At 42.1% G+C, this 11,890-nt stretch overlaps 1 protein-coding gene and 1 pseudogene across 1 annotated transcript in view; both read right to left on the bottom strand.

The window, feature by feature from the left end:
• Positions 1-11,890, bottom strand: part of LOC148758258 (endogenous retrovirus group K member 8 Gag polyprotein-like) — a 108,906-nt gene that overhangs the window by 42,894 nt on the left and 54,122 nt on the right. The window lies entirely within an intron of this gene.
• On the bottom strand, positions 4,920-6,873 carry LOC148758259 (testis-specific Y-encoded-like protein 4; annotated as a pseudogene).

Below are 11,890 nucleotides of genomic sequence, written 5' to 3'. Positions count from 1 at the left end.
ATTCACTCTGCTCCAGACCTGTGAGCCCTGGTGGGCAGGGAGGGGCCAGATGACTCAGGCCCCTCCCTGCCCACCAGGAGGGCCTGGTCTTATGGGGAAACACATGACTAGCACAACCCACTGTAGCAGGTGATTTCCTCTCCTGGGTCCCCTCATTTTTGGGGCCAGAGTGTGAGGGCACGGCAGCTTGATGGCTATCTCCACCTAGAAGCTTCCCTCCATGTCACCTGATGCTGCAGAGACAGGATCCTGCACCAGGTAAGGGGAACACTAAAGATGGTGAAATTTCATGTAAGAATTTAGATTTCTGACTTTTCTTGAGAAATTGGAATGTGTGGCCACGTTGGGCCTACGTTTCTGCTGTGGGCACTGTAGCTTGCTGTAGGTCCCCTTCTCCCAGCCCTGGCAGGCATCTATTCTGTAACCTTTGATGACACAGCTAGTTCCAGAGAAAGGTAGATGGTGATCAGCGTATGGGAAGACAGATGACTCCAGAACACCCTGGAGGACTTCCCCTAAGAAATGACCAGGGTTGACTCCTGAAGTCTGAGATAGTCAGGCAGCCCAGAGTGGGGTCCAGCAAGGTGCTATCTTGGAATCATGACATGTTTCCACTCATTCCTCTTGTGGTTGCTGTGCTTTCATCCTCCTGAAAAGATGATTGACACCCAACTAGCAGCCTATATGACATGGAGTGTCACGTTCCACTACCTCACTCACTTCCCTACCAGGCTTATGGTTATTACCTCAGTCCTCCTCCCACCACCATCATTATTTCTTTATGCACTACTTCATCCTGTACTTAAATTTTTAAAGGATATTTTAAATTACTACCATAAACGAGAAGCCAACATCTCTCCATAAATCAGATAACTGCCAAAAATCAATAAAATGAAAATAAAAGTTTTTATCAAATTCTACATACTACTGCCTGCAAAAGGGACTGAGACTGACGCTGATTAGCAAGTGTTGGAACAGTGGTGAGACGCCTCACAGAAGCAGGGTCCTTCCCTTCCAGGCAACAAGAAGGATGAAAGGAGAACTGAGAAGGAATGACTCTTGCTCTGCGAGTCATGACATTTTCTGAGGAGTCCACCTAAGAAAATTGTCTTGCACACTTTGGAATACCAGCTCTGGGATATTTTTTGTCAGGTGGGTTAGTCTCCCTGACACTCCTAAGTTACCCCTGGCAGCTGTTTCTGCCTACACTACTCCCAGACACCTGGGGCTCTACCCAGGTAGAGACCCCTCCCCCAACATGAATGGGCGGCATACCACCGCCCTTGACCAGCCCACCCTGTAGTCCCCACAAAGACACCCAACAAGGCCAAGTGATTGAATTAGGCACACCTGCATAGAAACTGATGGTCGAATCCTCCCCATAGGGGCTTTGTGGGCTTGTCCCATCTTCCCGATCCCCTGTCTTCAGCTCAAGAAAGAAAGGGACACTTCCTATTTTTTCAAAACTCCATGGCTCAGATCTTTCCCCTTCTTCTTGAAAAATGCTGCCTCCCCCACACTGCTGCCTGCCTTTCCCTCTGGACCTCCTCCTCCTCCAGGTGAAATGTAGGCACATAAATTCCCAAGTGGTCTATTGTGTAATATATATATGTGTGTGTGTGTGTGTGTGTGTGTGTGTGTGTGTGTGTGTGTGTGTATATATATATATACACACATACACGCATAATGTATGTTTTGTATGTGTGTACTGTATATATACCCCATATTTTCTTCATCTATTCGTCTGTCCCTGAATACCATATACCATTCAGTCGTCATGGCTCCTTCGTCTCTTCCCATCGGTGTCACCGACACTTGGGTGTTTCCATCCCTGGCTGTTGGGAACAGAGCTGCCACATAGCGGTGCAGACATCTCTTAAGGTCTTAACTTCAGTCCTTCTGGATCTGCCCAGAAGTGGGATGACTGGATCACATGGCAGTTCCATCTGAGGAATCTCCGTACTGTTTTTCACAGCTGTGGTGCCAACGCTACACTCCTACCAATTTCTCTACAACTTTGCCAGCTCTTATCATTTTTATTTTGTAATAGTCATTGCCAGTGGGACTGAGGTATTATCTCATTGCAGTTTTGATTTGCATTTCCCTAATGATTCATGATGTGGGGGTATCTTTTCATGTACCTGTTGTCCATTTGTATGTCTTCTTTGGAGAAATGTTCAAGTCCTTTGTCCATTTTAAAATCTGGATTTTTTTTTTTTTTTTTTGCTATTGAGTTGTAGGAGTTCCTTGTATATATTGGAAATTAATTTTATTTATCAGGTATATGGTTTGCAAGTACTTTCTCCCAATCCAACGGTTGATTTTTCATTCTGTTGTTTTCGTTACTGTGCAGAAGTTTTTTAGTTTGATAGTGCTACTATTTGATTGTTGGTTTTGTTACCTGTGCTTTTAGTATCATAACCAAGAAATCATTGCCAAGACCAAAGTTATGAAGGTTTTCCCTTTGTTTATTGTAGGAGTCTTACAGTTTCAGGTCTTCCATTGATGTCTCTAATCTATTTTGAGTTGATTTTGGGGGGTCGGAGTAAGGTAGAGGTCCAGTGTTACATTTTACATTTTTTTTGCCTGGGGATCTTCAGTTTTCCCAACACCATTTGTTGAAGAACTGTCTCTGTGTGTGCTAATAGACCCAGTGTGTGCTGTGGATACCCTTGTCAAAGATCAACTGACCGTATGTTTGGGGGGTCTATTTCTGTGCTCTCTCTTCTGTGTGCTCTCTTATATGTCTGTCTTTATTCCAGTAGCAATACCATTTTAATGACTCTGTCTCTAATATATTTTGAAATCAGGCGATGTGACCCCCTCTAGCTTGTGGTTCCATATGAATGTTATTTCTTTTCCTATTTTTGTAAAAACAAATGTGATTTTGATGGGAGTAGCATGAGTGTCTAGATCTCTGTGGATAGTATGGACATTTTAACAACATTAAGTTTTCCAGCATGAGATGATTTTCTGTTTGTCTCCTTTAATTTTATTCATAATGTTTCATAGTTTTCAGTGTACAAGTCTTTCACCTCCTTGGTTAAATTTATTCCCAGGTATTTTACTGGTGTTTTTTTTAACTTTATTGATTTTTCTTTTTTAGTGAAAACAAGAAATACAGAAGAGGGACAGATTTTATTTTTTCTTCTAGCACATAGAAGACAAAAGTACTAACAATCCTTGTTTAGTTTGACAGAGCAATTCTACAAGTACTTACACGGGTTAGGAACATAAAATATCAAGTACCACATTACTATTAGGGCAAGAAATATCAAGTAAGACAGAGTTATGTTTTTCTTCTTGAGATTACTTTCATAAGACAGCGACAATTTGCAAAATTTCAGACTCTTCAAAGATCACGTTATTCAAATTATATTTCTAAAAATAGAGCTATATATGAAGAGATTAGAACAAGCTGATATATTATCAAAGTCTTCACACTGCACAGGAAACAAGTTTGATATTTTTGTACACATTCTCAATTACAAGCAAAAAGCAGGCCTGTAAGTGTCAATTTTGCCAGCAAGCAAAAATGAAGGAATTTGATTTTACTCACAGTGAAATAAGAAGTATATACCATTTATATTCCACATATAAGGTCATTCCTAGAATACTAGAGAGAAAACATCTAGACTTGTATTTTTGTGTATAAAAATCTACTGGTGAATTCAAGGATCTAGGAAAAATTGGAGGAAAACTCTCTTCCAAGCATCCTCTTTAAACATTAACCACTTCGATTCTCCCACCCACCTCTCCTGGCAAGAGCATCAAGGCCTCTTCTCCAACCTCAGACCCTGCAAGGATCGTTTTCTCTGACTGCCTTTCCAAACCCGCTCCACAGCAGGCTCATTTCTGTGTCTGGGCTTTCAGTTTCTCCAGCCTAGAGCACCCTCCCCACTGCTTTGTATCTAGATCTACTAAGCCCTCAGGGAGCTTATGGCAGTGCCTTCAAAAAGAGAGGAGAAAAGAGGAGTGCGGATGTCATCACCACCACTATACCCCTCCGTAAGTAAGACAGCCCCGACAGCACTGCTGTCTCACCTTTTGTTTGTTTCTGAGCAATAACTGCTTGAGAGAGGAAAGGAGCAGAGGGGGGAGGAGGGAAAGGGAAAGGGGGGCAAGGAGACAAAGGAAGGAGGAGGAGGGAGAGAGACAGACCAGAAATACATCTTCCTCGGTGCCCCCGGATGGTTTATTGTCTAGGACTCAGAAAGGCTAACTGTTGGAAAGGACCCCATTCCAACCTTGCTTTGGACACTGTCACATATGACTGCCCAATCTTCCCAAAAACCTATTGGGTTTATGGGTAACCATTTGGGAAGGGAGTGGTTCCTGCATGCTGCCTGGGGTCTTAAGTCCACGGATAGCTCCTGAGGAGCCAGGCCATGGTGACTGTGCAAAGCTCATCCAAAAGACTGAGAATAGGTTTGGGTGGGCCACAGCACAGGCTTTCATACTCACCAGTAACTGGTCACAATGCAGAGTGACCAAGGGCATTAAGGAGATCAACATGATAACACAGAACACATGTCATCTGTTACCTCATTCATGCCTAGTAGCCACCCATCAGCCACCTGATTATTCTGCCAAGTAACCAGCAGGCTGGATGGTACAGGCCCAGGAAAGCAGCTGGGAACCAGTTAGTGGTAGCCTGGAATGTCCAGTTTGGGATCATGGCTGGTATCATCTATTTCAGCTTCATCTTACAGCAGTGACACTCAGACAGCTCACCATAGCGTACAGGGGTCAGTGCATATCTATGGCATCATGTGCTTGGCATTGAAGCAGTGGACAGCCATGCACTTGGAACATGTAACACTTTGCAGAACGGTACCAAGGCCCAGAGGAAGAAGAGCATAGGCATGTAAGCAACAATCTTGCAACTGGTTGAAGACCTAGAAGAACCAAAGAAAAAAATAATCCCGTGCGAAGAGAAAGCAGATGGAAGATTGCATGCTGTTGTCTAAGCGTAGAATCCAAGAGGAGGTGGTAAGGAAACTTGTGCAGGAGCTTCTCACAGGTCAGGAATTAGCCAGACTGCAGCCTGAAGGACCTGGGGCTCTCCACTGGTTGCCTTGCTGGATCTCAAATTCCTCTGTGGGGTCCTTCATCCATCAGGTAATATTGTAGGGGATTGAGCCACAGTTCTGCTTTCATAATCTCAGCAATCCTGTTGAATTCTAGGAGACTATGGTCTAAGAACCAGTTGAAGAAACTGAGGATGGTGTTCCCCTCCTGTTTCCTGTGGCTATGGGACTGGGGGTGTTGGCCCTGGTGCCAGCAGATTGGAATGGAAAGGGACACCATCCAGCCAGAGGATCTGTGCACATATTCCTTGATGAGCCCCTCTTTTCAGAAGTAGAGGTTGCTTTGAAAGATGAGCCTGAATTTGCAGCCTATTTTAGGGTGTTTAAGCTCCTCAACTTCCAAATTGATGATGTACCTCATCATGTCCTCATCTTGGCCACTGGTCATAGGTGACAGCTAGGGATGGTTCCGAAAAGCAGTGACCCAAAAACCTGGGATATTCTGGATACTTCCACACTGCATATGGAGCCTTTGCATCCAGCCAAATTGCCCTCCAGCTGAAGGAAGGCCCTGTCTACCTGGGCACTTATGTTTGACAGCTCCTGATCAATGGCCTCTAGTGAGTCCATGCAGTTATTGATCTTCGGACCCCTGGCACCTGTCTCCTGTTTCACTCCTACCACCTTTTTCTCCTTCTGTGTTGCCTTCTTTTCCTCCACCACCTCCTCTGCTACTCCCTCCCTTTCTGGTGTCGCTGAGATGGCACACTTTTTTGTCATCACTTCCTTGGCCTTTGCCCCAGACATCATTTGAGACCCCAACTCCCCTGCGCCACAGGCTTCTAGAAATTTCTCCCCAGCAGGACCGCTCAGTTCTCTATGCTGACAGCCATTTCCTGTCTATTGTCTGCTGCCACTGAGGCAGAGGCAGAGGCTGCTTCCAGGCCCTCCGTAGCCTCTTTCTGGCCCATTTTAGTCATTGCACAGCTGCAACTCCCAGCAACTTGAATGCAGAGCACAGGGCCACAGCCCCAGTGGGCCTGAGATGGGCCTCCCTCCAAGGCAGTTTCCAAACTGCCATCACATGTGTCTCCTCGGTTTTCTTGCTCTGGCCCTGGTTCAGGTCCTGATGTCCTGGAGCACGGTCAGGAGTAACAAGGCCACAGGTTTTAGAGACAGGAAGGTTGTTGCCCTCATCCAGGCCACTCGTTTTGGTAGAAGTCAGACCCGCAGAATGAGAGAGCGATCCTTGTCCTCTGCAGAAGCCATGTCTTACTGGTTTTGATGATATTGTAAATGAGGTTGTTTTCTTAATTTCCTTTTTGCACGGTTCATTGTTAATATATAGAACTGCAACAAATTTCATTTTATTTTTAAATAAAAATTTAAATATCTAAGGTGTACAGCATAATGTGTTGATATACATATACATGATGAAATGATGAGTACAGTCGAGCTAGTTAACATATCTCCTCATAGTTCCCAGTTTTTTTGTGATGCGAGCATCTGACATCTACTCTCTGAACAAATTTCTCGTATTCAATGCAGTATTATTAACTAGAGTCATAATGCTATATGTTTGCTCTCTAGACTTATTTATCCCGCAAACTGCAACTTTGTCCCTTCTGACCGACATCTCCCCCTCCCCCACCTCCGCAAATTCCCTGTTAACCACCATTCTGCTCTCTGCTCCTGTGTTTGTCCTTTTAGATTCCACATATGAAGGAGATCATGAAGGGATTTTTTTCTTTCAGTGTCTGGAAGCTCAGACGATAAAATCAAGAGTAAACAAGTGGGATTCCACCAACTAAAAAGCTTCAGTGCAGCAAAGGAAACAACCAAATAGAACATTAGCCTGTGGATTGGGAGCAGATACATGCCAACTACATGTCTGGTAAAGGGTAGATATCCAATAAAACAGCTCAATAACAAAGAAACAAACAACCTGATTAAAACATTGACAAAGGATCTGAATAGACATTTTTCTGAATAAGACGTAAAAATGGCCAACGGCTGTATGAAACGGAGGAAATTGGTACAGCCATTCTGGGAAACAGTATGAAGGTTCCTCAACAAACTACAAATAGAAAATCCATATGCACCAGCAGTCTCTTTTCTGTGTATAGAGCCACAGAGAATGAAATCAGAACCTCAGAGAGAGAAATCTCCTTCTTCAGGGGCCTCCCAGGCTGGCAGTGCCCACCAGGTGGCTGTGCCACCCTGAGGGCTCAGTGCCAGGACTGGCCCTCTGTGCCCTGGGGAGGGAAGGGCCCAAAGCACCCCTTCCTCCCCGGGCCCATCCAGGCTGGCTGGAAGCTCAGGTTGGCTAGATGCCCATGGCAGGGACAGGGGTGCAGGGAGATTGAAAGGCTGTGTCAGGGCACCTGAGGAAGGAGGGCTAGGACGGGGCTGGGGTGGCAGCCTCCCATGAGGCTCCTGGAGCTAATACTGCCTGTGGGGTCCAAGCTGCAGGAGCAGCTCCCTAGGGAGTCCCACAACCTCCCCTGGAGAAGATGGGCCTCCTGCACTGTCCCTGGGCCAGGGATGCAGGGGAGGGTTACCGGGAGAATATTCCCTACCAATGACCTTCAAGTGCCCAACTCGAAACCCTGGGTTTATCCTAGGGGCACAAGGATGGTTCAACATACGCAAATCCATCAATGTGATACCTCACCTAAACAAAATAAAGGACAAAAATCATACCATTATATCAATTGACGCAGAAAAAGCATTTGACAAGATACAACATCCATTTATGATTAAAACACTTCATAAAATAGGTATAGAAGGAAACTACCTTAACATAATAAAGGCCATATATGACAAACCCTCAGCTAATCTCATAATTAAGGTGAAAAACTGAAGACTTTTGCTCTACGTTCAGGAACACGACAGGGCTGTTCCCTATCACCTCTGCTTTTCAACATAGTTTTGGAAGTCCTCGCCACAGCAATAAGGCAAGAGAAAGAAATAAAAGGCATCCAAATTGGGAATGAAGAAGTTAAATTGTCACTCTTTGCAGATGACATAATACTATATATAGAAAACCCTAAAGACTCCACCAAAAAGCTATTAGAAAAATTCAACGAATACAGTAAGGTTGCTGGCTACAAAATCAATGTACCAAAGTCATCGCATTCCTATATACTAACAATGAATTCTCAGAAAATGAAATAAAAAAGAATCCTTTTGCAATTGTAGCAAAAAGAATAAAATACCTAGGAATAAACTTAAGCAAGGATGTGAAAGACCTATATGCTGAAAACAATAGGACATTTAAAAAAAATTGAAGAAGACACAAAGAAATGGAAAGACATTTCATGCTCATGGATTGGAAGAATCAACATAGTTAAAATGGCCATATTACCCAAAGCAATATACAGATTTTATGCAATCCCCATCAAAATCCCAGTGGCATTTTAAAAAAAAATAGAACAAGAAATCATCAGATTTTTTTGGAACCACAAAAGATCCCTAACAGCCAAAGCAATCTTAAGAAAAACAACAGTGCTGGAGGTATCACACTCCCTGCCTTTAACTTGTACTACAGGGCAAAAATAATCAAAACAGCATGGTATTGGCAGAAAACAACAGACACATAGACCAATGGAATAGAACTGAGAACCCAGAAATAAAACCACAAAAATATGGACAGACAATTTTTGACAAAGAAGCAAAAAACATACAATGGAGAAAAAACAGCCTCTCCAATAAATAGTGCTGGGAGTATTGGAAAGCCACATGCAAAAGAATGAAACTGGACTGCTATCTGTCACCATGTACCAAAATTAATCCAAAATGGATCAAAGACTTAAGCATACGACCTGAAACAATAAACTATAGAAGAAAACATAGGTACTAAACTTATGGACCGTGCTTTCAAAGAGCATTTCATGAATTTGACTCCAAAGGCAAGGGAAGTAAAAGCTAAAATAAATGAATGGGACTGTATCAAACTTAGAAGCATCTGCACAGCAAAAGAAACCATTGACAAAATAAAGAGGCAACCAACAGAATGGGAGAAGATTTTTGCAAACAGTGTCTCCAATAAGGGGCTAATATCCAAAATATACAATGAACTCATGCAACTCAACAACAAAAAAATGAACAACCCAACTGAAAAATGGGCAGAGGACCTGAAGAAACATTTCTTCAAAGAGGACATACAAATGGCAAATAGACATATGAAAAAATGCTCAACATCACTAATCATCAGAGAAATACAAATTAAAACCACAATGAGATGTCACCTCACCCCAGTTAGAATGGCTATCGTCAACAAGACAAATAATAACAAGGGTTGGAGAGGCTGTGGAGAAAAAGGAACCCTCATACACTGTTGGTGGGAATGCAGATTGGTGCAGCCGCTATGGAAGGCAGTGTGGAGGTTCCTCAAAAAACTACGAATAAAATTGCCATATGACCCAACTATCCTTCCCCTACCCAAAAAATCTGAAAACATTTATCCATAAAGACACGTGTGCTGCACTGTTCATTGCAGCTTTGTTTATGGTGGCCAAGACATGGAAACAACCAAAATGTCCTTTGATAGATGAATGGATAAAGAAGTTGTGGTATATATACACAATGGAATACTATTGAGCGGTAAGAAAAGATGAAATAGGAACATTTGTGACAACATGGATGGATGTTGAGAGTATAATGCTAAGCAAAATAAGTCAGACAGAAAAGCAGAGAACCATATGGTTTCACTGATGTGCAGTATATAAACCAAAATCAATGAAAGAACAAGAGAAACAAATGAGAAACAAAAACTCATAGACACAGACATTAGTTTAGTGGTACCCAGAGGGTAAGGGGAGAGGGGGTGGTAGGTGAGGGTAAAGGGGATCAAATATATGGTGGGAAGGAGAAGTGACTCTGGGTGATGAACACACAGTGTGATTTATAGATGATGTAATACAGAATTGTTCACCTGAAATCTATGTAACTTTACTAACAATTGTCACCCCAATAAACTTTAATTGAAAAAAAAAAAGAATCACAAAGTATGACAAATAGAAATCAAGCACTATTTAACTGCTACATTAAGTTCCTTAAATGTACTTTCTTTTGATTTTGAGGGTGGTTGGTTAATGTTAAAAATATGACCTCTGGAAAGGAAACATCCAATTCATTTCCACCACTGACTAGTTAGGGTACCTGGGTAACCTTAAATTCCTCATTGGTAGAATTGTTAATGGAATGTCTTGTCATAATGCTTATAGGCTATTGTAAATATCGCTATGCCAAGTCGCCAATTATTTTTAATTTTAACATTGCTATTTATGAAGAAAAATAATACATTTCAAATTTAGCCATTTAAAAAATACCACACATATATAAAGCAACGATTTGAATACTTGAAAGATTTAAATTGAAATACTATACACTGTTAGTTAATCGATCCCTATTAGAAAAGTCAATAGCTTTAGAAGCTGACCTTCTGTACAATTGACTATTATTGTATTTGTCTTAGAGACAAGTGGTAGGAACAGAATCATTAAAGTGAAACATGAAGTATTTGATCTGACAAAAAAACCTGTTATAACTAATAAATGAATTCAGTAATGTGGCAGGATACAAAATTAATAGTCAGAAATCAGTTGCATTTTTATACACAAATAATAAATTATCTGAAAGAGAAATTAAGAAAACAGTCTCATTTACAATTCCATTTAAAAACACCTAGGAAGAAGTTTAACCAAAGAGGTGAAAGACCTGTACTCAGAAAATTATAAGACATTGACTAAGAAACTTAAGAAGATACAAATGAAAGCATAGACCGTGCTCCTGAATAAAATTTAACATTATTAAAATGTCCACACTATCCAAAGCAGTCTACAGATTCAATGCAATCTCTACCAAATACCAATGACATTTCTCACAGAACTAGAACTACTAACCCTAAAATTTATATGGCATGACAAAAGACCATGAATAGTCAAAGCAATCTTGAGAAAGAAGAACAAAGGTGGAGGTGTCGGAAGCAGGAGAGGGCTGTGGGGAGAGAGAAGGGCAGCGCAGAGTTAAGAAAAGACAGTAGCCACGAATACAATGCAAACTGCGGTGCCAAGGGAATCAGCCTCAGGCACTGACCGCCTAATCAGGCCAACACGTAGTTTTTATTGGTAAACTTCTAAAGAGGTAAAAGATGGTTAATCTCAATATCTGTGTGTTAGTAGCCTGCTGGCTGTCTTTCTGAACGTTCCCATTGTGTTCCAGCTTGTACTTTGCCTTCACACACACACATCTCCAAGGAATCCATTGAAGGGGAGGGAGCGATATAATTCCATCGGGTCTCAGTTTGCTGAGACGTCCCCTCAAAGGAGCTTTCCCAATATATCTCCTACGGGCCTCAGTTTGCTGAGGCACTCCCTTGTGAAATCCTGGGAAAAGCGCGGGGAGAACAAACGGTTTGGCAACTGTAAGGCAACATCGAGGTATCACACTACCTGTAGTCATCAAAACAGCACGGTACTGGCATAAAAACAGATGCATAGATCAATGGAACAGAATGGAGAGCCCAGAAATAAACCCATGCCTATCCAGTCAATTAACCTATGACAAAGGAGGCAAGAATATGCAATGGGGTAAAGACAGACTCTTCACTAAGTGGTTTTGGGAACACTGGACAGATATGTGCAAAGCAATGACACTAGACCACTTTCTTACACCACATGCGGGAATAAACTAAAAATGGATTAAAGACTTAAATGTAAGACCTAAAACCATAAAATTCCTAGAAAAATACATAAGTAATACACTGCCTGACATTGATCTTAGCAATCTTTTTTTTGGATTAGTCTCCTCAGGCAAGGGAAGCAAAAGAAAAATAAACAAATGGGACTATGTTTAAC

This window comes from Rhinolophus sinicus, chromosome 5 (assembly GCF_057876585.1).
Source record: "Rhinolophus sinicus isolate RSI-liver-muscle chromosome 5, RSI-T2T, whole genome shotgun sequence".
NCBI classification, from domain to species: Eukaryota; Metazoa; Chordata; class Mammalia; order Chiroptera; family Rhinolophidae; genus Rhinolophus; species Rhinolophus sinicus.
The sequence above is the reverse complement of the archived record's forward strand: the minus strand, read 5'-3'. Positions and strand labels throughout refer to the sequence as shown.